The sequence below is a fragment of the Pleurodeles waltl genome, chromosome 9 (genome assembly GCF_031143425.1).
Source record: "Pleurodeles waltl isolate 20211129_DDA chromosome 9, aPleWal1.hap1.20221129, whole genome shotgun sequence".
NCBI lineage: Eukaryota > Metazoa > Chordata > Amphibia > Caudata > Salamandridae > Pleurodeles > Pleurodeles waltl.
In genome coordinates this window covers 312884556-312896844 of record NC_090448.1, presented here as the reverse complement: position 1 = coordinate 312896844, position 12289 = coordinate 312884556, and the positions used below count along the sequence as shown (strand labels likewise).

The 12289-nt window shown below is 46.3% G+C and overlaps 1 protein-coding gene across 4 annotated transcripts in view; it reads left to right on the top strand.

Annotated features, from left to right (window-relative positions):
• SEMA3B (semaphorin 3B) overlaps positions 1-12289 on the top strand; it is a 268305-nt gene that overhangs the window by 100794 nt on the left and 155222 nt on the right. The window contains exon 1 of one of the 4 annotated variants that reach the window (XM_069206819.1): positions 1413-2330. The exons of 1 other annotated variant lie outside the window; for it this stretch is intronic. The gene's annotated coding sequence lies outside the window, so the exon portion shown is untranslated. Of the gene's footprint in view, positions 1-1412; positions 2331-12289 lie in introns of those variants that run through there. 2 more of the 4 variants (XM_069206816.1, XM_069206820.1) reach the window with 2 other exon arrangements.

Genomic DNA, 12289 nt, shown 5'->3' with positions numbered 1-12289 from the left:
CAGGGCTTAAGACTGAAGCGCCCAGGTCCAAAGCAATCAGTGACACTCCCCCTCACCTTGAGGGGGAAAGCCTTGAGGCCAGGAGTCTGCGCATTTATCGTGTGCATGTCAGCTCCTGACTGCCTGACCTGATGCAGAAGATTGTCTGACAAGCCGACTTTTGTTCAGCCTGACAGATACTCTTCACATTAGGAAAAAGGTAGGGAGGCGTGGCCCCTCGGCCCTATGGACGGGCCGCTGTTGAATTCACTTCTATGGATACCACTGAATGGGATAATCATGCTGCTGTTTTGCGCTGTGTACAACGAAAGTGATTTGGCACATGTAAGAGTGATTGCAGCCTTTACAAATCATATGTATTGACATGCACTTGAAACAGGTGTTTACTGGCTCCTCTGTGGTCAGTCAGCACTGTCCATATGACCAGAAATGTTGATGCATAAATGTAGAAATAAGCTACAAAAAAACAGTAAACGAGAGTAACCAAGTAGTGGTGAAAGAAGACTTAACCGATATAACACATGGAGCGACATGGGGGACCAGCACATGAATCATGCAAGTGGGGACAAAAAACCCGAATCTTTACCTCGAGGGAGACATGGATTTCTGAGCCAATAGAAAAGCTTCCCTCTTATACTGTGGGTGAGGTATGCTATGTCATACAGTTTCTAAAGCGTAGCAAATACCTCGAGAGGTGTCTGGCTGCTAAGCAGGGCTCGGGAGTACAGGACAGCTAGAAAAGGAGGCTTGGGCCCTATAAAGTCGGGTCTTCGAGGCTGTCCTGAAATGTAATAACGAGGGAATCTTAAGAAGAGAGCGAGGAAGCTCGCGTAAAGTTTGGCAGTCCTGACAGAGAATGAATAATGCACCTGTGACTCGTGGAGGGGACAGGGGGGCGCATCACTCCCTGGAGATGCAGGTGGAAGCCAGGGCCGAGATGGGGGCAGCGGGGATAGAATGTGCCCGCAGGAGGGGGCACACTTTGTAATTGCCATGTGAAATGTACACAACAGCTGGAATCTGTCGCTGGGACTCTCTTTTCACCGGCACTTGTTGGGGACACATTGTGAAACGAGGAGGGGGGAGGTTACAAAGGGGGGCAGCGCCCAGCGAGTGCGGGAGAGGTCACCAGAAGGGGGTAGAAGTAGAGAAGTGGACTGTAGAAGGGGTGACGCAGGATTATAGAGGGGGCGTGAAGAGAGGACAGCAGCTTAACAAGTGGTCGGCTGGAAAGGGGGTGCCGGTGAAGGGTGGGAGAGGAAAGACGCCAGGAAAGGGGGGGGGGGGGGAGAAATGAAAGAAAGCAGAAAAAGAGAAGTGGCGGAAGTGGTTGTAGGAGTGAGTTCAGGAGCGAAGGGCGAATGAGAGTAAAGAGTAAAACATGGTGAAAGGTGGAGCAAGTGATAGAAGGTGAGTCGGGGAGGAACGGTGGAGAGGGAGAAGGTCAGTGAGGTGGAGGATGCCTACTGGGAGCGGGTAGAGGAAGGAGTGAGTGTCCGGGAGGGAAAGCAGTCTGATTGAAAGAAAGATTAAATCTCCTGGCAGGGAAGCTATTCAGCTCTCGGAGAAGGAAGGGCACGTCTCTGCTCCCTCTCCTCCTCTCTGGATGAAGTATATCTCCTCCCCCTCCCGGGCAGCGCTCAGACCCAGCCTCGGTGGACGCTGCCCGCCGCTCACCTTGCACGCTGCCTTTATTTTTATTTTTTCATTCACTTTCTGCTGCTGCTGTCGCTTTTCGTGTGCGGGGGCGGGAGGTTTGTCCTCCCCGCCCTTCACCCGCCCCTACCACGGCGGGGCCGTCCCCGTGCGCCGCCCTCCCCTGGGCTTTCACTTGCCATCGCTGCGGCTCGCTGTGCCCGGGCTGTGGCCTCCGAAGTGCTAGGGTGGTGGTGGTGGCCGAGCGGCGCAGAGAGTAAACTCCTTTCGGGGTGCCACGCTCCGACGTCGCGCCCCAACTTCTGGAAAGCCTCGACCCTGAAACTAAAAGGATTCACTTGATTGTTCGGGATTTCTCTGGACGCCGGTGCGTGGCTTTGATTTGATCTCGACTGTACTTTTCTTATTTAGTACCATCCCATTGTTGTGCCCTGGAAGGGGATCGCGGGGTGCGGGACAGGTGCAGCGCCCCCCGCAGGGCACGCAGCGCCTCCCCGGCTCCCGAGGGCGCGGACGCAACAGGTGACCAAGCGCCCATCACCTGCCCGGGGAAGAAGGCATCTGAGCGGAGAGAGCGGACGTGTGGCTGAGCCGGGGGTGGAAGAGGGGTGCTGAGGAGACCAACGCACCCCTGGAAAGATAGCGCCTCACCGGAGGCAGGAAGGCGGACTCAGGTGAGGGGTCCTCGGCATAAGCGGCTCTGTCACCTCGATTTGCACAGCGAGGTGATGCGGGACGCCCTTGGAGGCTTCTCCCAGCTCCGCAGTCTTCAGCTTAATTAAACTTTCTCTTCTGTTTCCGTCATCCCCTTTCCTCGTTTCACTCCATCGTGCCTCTCCTACACATTTCTCCTCTCTTTATCTCCACGTCCTCTAGTCCCTTGCTCCTCTGTTCTCTCCCTGCCCACCATCTCTAAACCGCATCAATGTCCATAATAGCCGCCTGTCATTTCCTTCCATCCGTCTCAGGTCTACTATTCCCTCTTCTCTGTAACCTTTACTAATCTCCTGATGTTTCTATTCCTCCCCCTTCTTCTCCTCCATCTCTGCATTCTTTTAAAACCTCCCTTCTCCCCCATGCCTCACCTCGTGTCTATCAGTTACCCATAGCAACACTTTTCTCGGCCTAGTTTTACCCCCTCTGGATCTCCTTCCTGTCCGTATTTTCTCTCTCATTACCGTAGCTCCTTACGCCATTCTCTTTCTAAGCATCATTTTAACCTTCTCTCTTTGCATCATTTTAACCTTCTCTCTTGTCTCATTTGTTATCGTGCAGAGGAAGAGTGGTACAGCCCGAGCTGACCACCTTGGAAGTAGGAAATTAACTTCGACTCCCGGCGTCGGCTCAGAACCATGTGATTCTGTGCACATCACTTAATATGCCCGTGTGTAATGTAACTGTGCACATGTAAAGTCCTCCATTGCGCTATGTAAAACTGCAAAAAATAATACATGTCTGTATTCACATTCCTCCCTTAAGTTTCTTTCTCCCCACTGCCCTGTGTACACTGCGCTATCCTAAGGGCCAGATATCATATTTTCAGCAAGGTGGCTCAGTCATTTAAGCAGTCAGGACTCAGTAGGGCCACCTCTGTCTTTTATGCTTCCCATGCCAACACTTTGATGACCATTAAATATGGTAGTAGTCGTCGCTGCTTGTTTTGTAGCATATAGAAACGACAAATCCTGCGGTACTGAGTTCCGTATGAAACCAAGTTATTCTAGTGTGTTTTTTTTTTATTTCTTGGCTTTATCTCTGTGTCCTTTCTGCCACCGGCGTTTCTTCTCTCCCCGGTCTTGCACAATTTCACTTTTCCCTAACCGATCTTTCATTTTCGCTTTCTCTGTTCACTCCGACTCACATCTTTACCGGTTTCTCCCTCCCCCAGACCCATACGCTCCTTCTCCCACATACTAGCTTCTGACGTGCGTGTCTCATACTCCCCTATTTTTCTCCCTTTCCTCTCGCATCCCCCAAGCCCTTCCCCGTCTCGCTCAGCTTTACTACCTATTTCTAATTTAGTGTCAAAACGAGTCTGTATAGTGTTGCAACATTTATGTATCTCTTACTACCTCTATGGGTGGCGTCGAAGCGCTTGCTTACAGGGCTAGCGCTTTACACGGCTGTGTTACTGGAATTCCTTGTGCGGAACTGCCCGAGCCCCATCAACGTAGGAGAGCAAGGCAGTAACATCTCAGAGCACCCCCTGCCTCCCCCCAACGCCCCCAATTCTGTTTAAAGAATCCTTCCCCGCCCCGATTATCCCCCATGACACTATTGACACTATAACGGGTTGCCAGCCTCTCTGCGAACCCCGAAGGGGCGGGTCCCTGGCTGCGCCCTTTAATTGGAGAACGCTAATTACAGGACGCAAGTCACATTAAAGCCCGTGAAGAGCCGGTCGCCCCACAAGGGACTGTTTCGTTGAGTTGTGCGCCGCAGACACAACCGCACCACTTTATTTCCAGAAGAGGTTCTTTTCTCAGACCTAGAACTTGCTCTGGGTCAGAGCGACCTGGCTCTGGGGCCCGGGGAAGAGTCCCGCCACACTGTCCTGCCTGCATCAAACCTGAGCTATATAACTGCCTCTGACTTCCCTGCGTCCCGGCTTTCCATTCCCAAGTGAAGACATTTAATCTCATCTCAGTATTGCCTTGCTGGCAATGAAATGATGCAACGTAATATGCATTTGTACGGGGTGAATTCAGGCCCGACTCAAACACTATACAGACTCGTAAACTGCCCTAAGCGTGGTGGGTGTCTGTTCTTGCTGGATGGGGCTTAGTTACCATTGGTGCAGCAAGTGCATGTGCACCGAGGCCTATTGAACCACGAAATGTGCTGTAGCTCACTACCACGGCAGTAGTCAAAGGGGCCATTTTCCGTGCGTGATCCAGGGCCCCTTGCACCCCTGCTACGCTATTCCTGGGTGTCATACGGTTATTGATTACCTGGTTGTGTATATGGGTCTCTTTTTCGCCAGCAATGTGGCTGGTGCCTGATTGTATGTTTGAGACTGTGTGGTGGTTTGGGTCTGGCTGTTTAGTAGTATAGTAGGGCCCTCATTATGAGTCAGGTAGAGTAGAAAATACCTCCTGGAATTCTACGTCTGACTCCAAGTGGGTCGGTTTTTCAACACTGTTTTTTTTCCAGATGTTCGAGAATAAGACCAAGTCAAGTATCCTTCCCCATATTATTACTGACTGGTGGTGGCATACAGTGCTGTCCACCAGCAAACATTTTCCTTTCCCTTCCTCAATTTCACCCCTTCCCTCCTCGTCACCTCACCAAGATACCCCCCTGTGAATTACCACCAGCTCAGAGTAAGGGGTATATATGTGTTAAACCTCACAGTGTGGATTTATGACCAGACAAATCAGTCCACACAGGGTAATTCCCCATTTCGTAGAGTTACCTGCAATCGAATGGCAATGTGGGGCATTTACCAACTGGTAACAGTAAAATCACATGTGCCTTTACCTTGCTCCCAGTATCGTACAACCCAGAGCGAGAACCATGGTGTTGTGCATTGGTTGATTCTTGTCTACTGTTGTCTTTGTCTCAGGTTGCCCTGTATTGTTCATTGTTAGTAGTTGTATGATTTTCCCATTTGATATCTGGCTGTCTCGTAAAGTGCATTCCTCTCTGGTAGTGCTGGGTTGTTTTTTGTTTTCTCTGTTCTCCTGGCAATGTCCATTTGCCTCCTTGTGTTCACTTTGACCTAATGTGTTGTTGGTCTGTGTATGACTGGTTTGCTCATTTGGATCGGTTTGTCTCTATTACTCATTAGTCTTACAATGTCCAAAAACATTATTTGGTATTTAGATGTCTTTTAGTTTATCTTCCTGTATACCGCAGCGCTCTAGGTCTGTTTTAGTGTCTGGTATTGTCCATTAGTCTTTGGGCATCTGATTGTGTCCATTGGTATTTGATTTTAGTGTCGTACCAATTGGTCACTGCAGTTCTTTTCATGAATTACCCATTGGCCTGAGCTAATCTGTTTGTATTGTAAAGTATGTTGATCTTTGTTTGGCAATGTCTCTTGCATGTGTTTGTTTTAGAAAGTCAATTGGGCCCAATGTCTCACTCTATGTTTTTATGGTAGTGTCATTAATCTCTAGTAAATTGGTGTAACTACTTATTCGCTAGCTGTCTAGTGTTTTCTTTTGGTCTATGGATGTCTTATAAAGTCGAGTGGTCCCTTGTTTTTTAGCAGTATATATGGTCTTTAGTATTATTCTTTCGTCTATGGTTGATTAAAGCATTTGTCTCTGATCGTCTGTTACTGAATATTAGGCTCTGGTGTCTGGTAGTGTCAGTTGTGTCAAAGTATCTACAATTATTGTTCTCCAGTTGTCTGACATAGTCTATTGGCCATTTGTCTTGTTGAGTTCATTAGTATCTGGTTTTATGGCAGCGTCATTTATTCTCTGGTTATTTGGTATTGTGAATTGCCCCCTATTTGATTGTTATTCTCCATCGGTCTCTTTCTGGTATTGCTCATCTATCTATGATTGTTTAGTAGTGTCTCTATCACTGGTAATATCAGTGTCAGTTGATTTAAGATTGTCCATTGGTGCTAGTTCTCTGTTACTGTGCATTACTACGTGGTTTCCACTGTGCTTTGGTTTAATGACAGAGTCAATTGTCTCTGCTTGTCTGGTAGTATCTGGCTGTACCTGGTTCTCTGCTATTGTCCATATGTTCAAATTCTAACCTGCGTGTGTTCATTTCTGGTTGTCTGGTATTGTCTAATCGTCTCTCCTTGTCCGTAAACATAGGTCTGAGGGTTTCTTATGCCATCTAGAGGAGCATGATTATCTAGAACTGTCCATAATTGTCTGAATGTGGGTTAAAGTTTGCCAATGCGTGTCTGTTATTTACCTTTGCAGTGACTGATAGCCCATTGTTCTCTTAGGGTAAGTGAAAGTGTACAGTGGTCTCATTTCGAATGTCTGTGTCAATTGGCCTTTGGTTGTCTTATAATGTCTGCTGGTCTTGTTCTTGCATTATCTAATTGCCTCTGATTATAAACTAGTGTTATTTAGTTTCCATTTACCTAGTGGGGTTTCAATCTCTAATTGTCTAGTATTGTTCATTAATCTCTGGTAGTCTGGTCGTACCCTAAAACCCAATCGAACTTATCTCATCTTTAGTTTCTGAATATCTGGTAGTGTTCATTGCCCCCTATTTGCCCAGAAGTGCCCAGCCACGGCCTGGATGTCTAGTAGATTTAGAGTGTCTGCTTTTCTGTATTACACTGGTAGTATCATTGTCTCAAGTTATAGTGTGTTGTCGATCCCTGGTTGTCATAAGATGTTTATTGCCTCGTATCTGTTGGTGTCTGTGGGAAACAGCCTTAACAACGTGGCTCGAGTCACGTTGTGCCTTTACAACGCGGCCTGAACCACGAAAGCATCTTCACAACGCATTCCTTTACCACTCAAGTCATTCCAACGACTTGCCTTAGGGAAAGTGTTGTTGGACTGATGTTGGACTTTAAGTCCAACACTTTCCCTACTGTGGCGCTGACTGGAGTTGGAATAGTAAACTATACTATTCCAAAGTCCAGCGCTTTCCCCAAGGCTAGTCGTTGTAATGACTTGCGTGGTAAAAGAATGCGTTGCAGAGACGCATTCGTGGTTTCGGCCGCGTTCTTAAGGCAGGCGTGCTAAAGACCTTCGTTGTTCCGACACACAACCGGTGTCTGTTGGTCTTTGGAAGGTTGCTAATTTCCACAAGTTTATGATTGTCTGTTATTGTTCATTGGTCTTTGAGCACCTGAGAATACAGTGTAATTTATTTTGTTGATGTTTTATAGAGTCCTTTACTCTCTGGTTATTTTGCAGTTTTTATCATATTTGTGGAAGTGCTAGGTGGTTTTAAGATGTTTAGTTGTGCTCTTGATTTCTGATTTGCATTCTTGTGTTCTTAGTTTTCTGATTGCTTATAATATGAACACGTATGTTGCTGTTTGACTGCCCAAATGTGTGTTTGGCTCGTTGGTACATCTAGCTAGTTTCTGGTTTATGTAGTAGCTTATATGTGAGTGTGTAGTAATAGTATATGCTCTCCAGATACATGGGTTCTGGATTGTGTTGGTCCCTGAGTGTTCGATAGTGTTTAAGTATTTCACTGCCTGATAGTGTTTGAATGCCATTGTGTACAACTATCTGTGATCTTTCAGTTTGTGATTTTGTCTGTTATTTGATTGTGTTATAGCATCTGCTGGCCTTTGAGTGAATGGTCGCATAGCAGGTTGGTATTTCATTGTCTAAAAGCATGTGTTGGTTTTTGAGTCTACGGTAGTGTGTTGTAGATGATTGTCTAATATTTATGATTATCTTTGAGTGGGCTAATCTAATGTCCTGGGGATATCTTTTAAGGTGGTTTTACATTTGTTTGACTGGTAGCTTCTTTTGTCTTTTTGGCGCTTCTTTTGTCTTTTTGGTGTCTCTGGAAGAGCGCCCCCCCAACATGGGGGGAGCGCGGCCCCTTAGGGATCCGGGACGCTGGGGCCGAGCCTCGCACTAGTTGTGCGCAGGCTGGCCATGGGCTTCCGCTCGCGCGTCTCGCGAGACGCGCGAGCGGAAGTTCGACGCTGGGAGAGCGTCGGTGGTCGGGGCAGTGCTGGACCGGTTTGGGCCGCCACGTACTGGTGGGGGGGCATAAAAGCGCCCCCCCCCCCCAGAAGGCTCGGCCTTCTTACTTCGTGCGCGGCGGCCCTGGGACAGGCAGACCCATCGGCGATTCCCACCCACCCTCTCCTTATTATTAGGCTTGGAGGAAGGGCGCAGAAAGAGAGAATAAAGTAACCGGACGCAACAGAGGGGACCCCAAGGGTGGGGCCCCGGTATAACAACAGAGATAGGATCCTGAAGTCCTGGACCAACCTGCGGATGGACACACCTGTTTGGGGGTAGGGAGCCCAGATCACTGGGGTGGTCACAGGGCTCATGCCCTGGGCCGCCCTGGTACACCCCTTGGTTGAGTGGTGTTTGGAGAGGGGGCGGAACCCTGAACAAGGGGGCAAGGAACAGAGGAAGCAGGGATACCGCCCCCCTAAGGATACAGGTGACGATCAGTCCCTGTGTGGTCCAACGGAGGTTCAGGACAGGAAGGGATCCTGTCGAAATCTATGGTTACAAAGTAGCGTCTATAACAGTTTATATATATTAAAGTTTGCAGTGAAATGTTTTAGTTGAGTAATGTGCATATGATGACTTGCATAAATTGTGTTATGAATGTTTATGAAAGTATATTTGAAAATAAATACTTCTTCCAACAAACAAAACTGTCTTGTCGGTTGGTGTATGACCGGTGTTGGGGTGAGGCCCCTATGGCGGCCTCCGAGTCCTAATAGTGTGTGAGATATGTGCTGTCTTTTTAAAGGTTGGTCTTTGAGCATTTGATTGCGGCTGGTGTCAGTTGTTGCTTGTCTATTGTTTTATAAGAGTACAGTGGAGTTAGAGGGTTGTATATCAGTATATCGTGGTCGAACTATGACCTGCAGAAATATTGCATCCCCAATGCTGACTACAACTATATCTATAAAGTACGTATTTATAGGTTAAATGTAGATGTGCTGCTCTAAACTCCACATCTACCTACCGTCACCACATGGTGGCAGCTGATATTCTGAATGCACTATTTTTGCAGGTGGATATTCCGACCATGATATAGTGGTATAACACTTTGTTAGGGGCATGCATATTTTCTGCACGGATACATTGGATCTCTCCTGGATCTCATTCCCCTGTGTTAGCTTACAATTCTGAAAGGTGCAATCTTGCAGCTTTCTGTGTATGCCTTCATCAGGGTGATCCATTCACCACCTGGCAATCCTCCTCCTCATTTGTGCATTGCTTGCACCCTTTGTGCATATAATTACACTAGTTTGTGAGCTTGTCTAGTGTTCCATAGTTGTTCAGTTTTTTATTATGTTCCTGCTGTTTCCAAACCACCAGCAACAACTTTCTAATTGTTTCTCCTTGCTCTTCCCAATTCTCTCTGTGTCTCCTATTTTCCTTTATTTTCTTTGCCCTCCTCTCTCAAACTAGACTCTCACGGTGGTACTCACCAAACTTCTTGTCTTTTCTCCTGTTACATTAAGCATCCACTTTGATTTTTTCATTCTATCTACCTTTTTAAAGTTTGTTTTTTCTTATTTATGTGTGCAACTTTCTATTTACTGGAGTGTACAACGAAAGCAGGAGGGGATAGCTGCATTTTTGGCAAACTTCAGTTATTAGATTTATGTCCTGTAATTCTTTGGCAGATTAATTGCTCTTGGAGAGTGCTTTGGCTGGGGACCAGGACTAGTGTGTGCAGGTAATCTGCTGATTTATAGAACATCCTTTCACTCCATCCTTTCCCAGCTTATCCCTCGAGGACTGAATAGACCCATGGAATTGCTACTTTCACAGAGATGTACAGCCCCTCGTTTACAGGTATTAATGTCTCAGACTCTAGAACCAGGGGTCAGAAGGCGTTCAGTTAGAGAAGATCTGTCTTACAAACGTTGAAAGAAGGTATGAACATCCCTCACCTGGAGGAATTGTTTTAGCTCAGAGGTTTGGCAAGAATATAAGATACCCATCATGTACGGGAAGGGTTCAGAAAATTGAAACCCGAGAAATAAAGCTCTTCAACCTTACAAATTGAGGGGTCCTTGCAGAACCCTTCACTTGCATTAACGGTTTCTCCTAAAGGCTACGACCGAGGATACAGCACCCTTTGCTTAAAGGAAATGAGGTCTCCCAGTGCCAGGAAAAAGCATAAAGGGAGCTTCACCTATAGGAGGTTATGGGCTCAGAGGCCTCCTCTTGGCACAGATATACAGATCCTTTCATTTACTAAAATTGATGGGTTCCGCGGCTTGGCACGGAAATCAAAAGCTTTTCACCTGCTGAACCTGATAGACTCAGAGGCTTGGCATAGAGACATGGATCCTTTTCCTATAGAATTTGATAGGCTGAGGCGTTTACCATCGAAATACAGTGCTCCCTAAACCATAAAATTGACGGAAACTTGGTGATGGAATAGGGTCATAGTCAGACACCTCTAGAATAGGTCACCTTCTATGTGGGACAAGAGGGACAGATAGCTTCAGCTGTAAGTCATCCATCAACCACAACTCATTGAAGGTCACCGATTGAAAGTTGCTGAGTCGTACCATTATCAGTTTGGCATGAGGATGATTGTCATGCTCTAAAACCAACCTCACACTCAGCACCCTTGAGAAAGTGTTCTGAAGCTTTGTCAGAGATGTCAGTAATTTAATGTTCAAGCTGTCTTGACTCCGTACTCAGGTCCTAGAGGTAGGCTAGTGACACAAACACAGCGCACTTGAACACAGTGCAACCCACCGCAATGGTCATTGGCTGTAGCTGTGTTCTCTTTGCCCTGTGAATGCTTTTAACATCAGAAAGTCCTTACTGGTATCGCCACCTGCCCAGGTGAATCTCATGTTTTGCCCACCTTGCAATAATTTTTTCTAGGAATTGGCTGGCGACTAAAATGAAACATTTAAAAGCAGGGGTTTGTTGGTCCTATAAGGTGGTTATGATGTTAGTGTGATGTATTAGACTTTCTGGAGTAGGGTAATATTAGTGGTCAGCTTTTCACCCTTTGGACGCAGAGTAATGTTTGTTTGCAAAGGGGTGGGATTGCATTATTAAATAAGGATTTTTTGGATATTACATCTTACAAGTTATGAAGAAAAAAATGCTTGGGTTCATTATCCGCGGGGTGATGGTCACAAATGAAATAGGCTAATGTTGGCACAGGTCATAGGTCATATTGCCTTATCCCCTATCCTCTCCCTTGAGGTCCATGGTATGGAAGGGTGGGATGGCCTATGCAGTTTTATCTAGAACGTTCCCCCTAAAGGTAGTTTTCTTCAGGGCATGTTTGGCACTTGGACACAATCTGTTTTCCTTGAAGTGGGTGCAGAGTCACCTGAGCGGTTTCGTCTGGCAGGAGGTTTTTGTGTTTGACGTAAGTGCAGTTCAATGGCAATGCTGACTTATAAAGTTCATGTTTGCTTTGTGCATGTGTCACTGTATTATGTATACTCGGTTCATGAATTTTGAGTAGCTGTGATAAATATGGTCTTATGTTTTCCTCTAAAGTTTTGTGGTTGAGTTCCTTTCAGGCAGGAAGGGGATCTATTCTCGTCAGTCCGCAGCCCACCTCCTTAGAAAGACAGTGCAAAATCTCCTAGGAATAAGCTTCAATCGCCCCAAGCCCCAGAAACATTTTGGTGATTTCCACAGAAAGGCCAAGCAATGAAAGGAAATCACTCCAACAAACGAGGAGGTGCTCCCATTTTAGCACAAAGATACATAAAAAGTATTTTGGTTAGAAATATCAGGTTTTGCTCACTCTTGTTTCTGAAATTGGTAAAAGTTGTTAAGATAGTTCGTTTGGAAGGGCTGTAACATCCTGTCAGGCTGCCTTTCTTTAAAAAAAAATAAGAATCTCTGTTTTTTCTGTACTGTAATGATTTTAATTAATGTTAATTAGGTAATGTTAATTTAATTAATCGAATATAATAAATGTACTTACTACCACTGGGCAGTCTGTAACATCTTTTCAGGTTGTTTAAAAAAAAAATACTAAATCAAGTGAT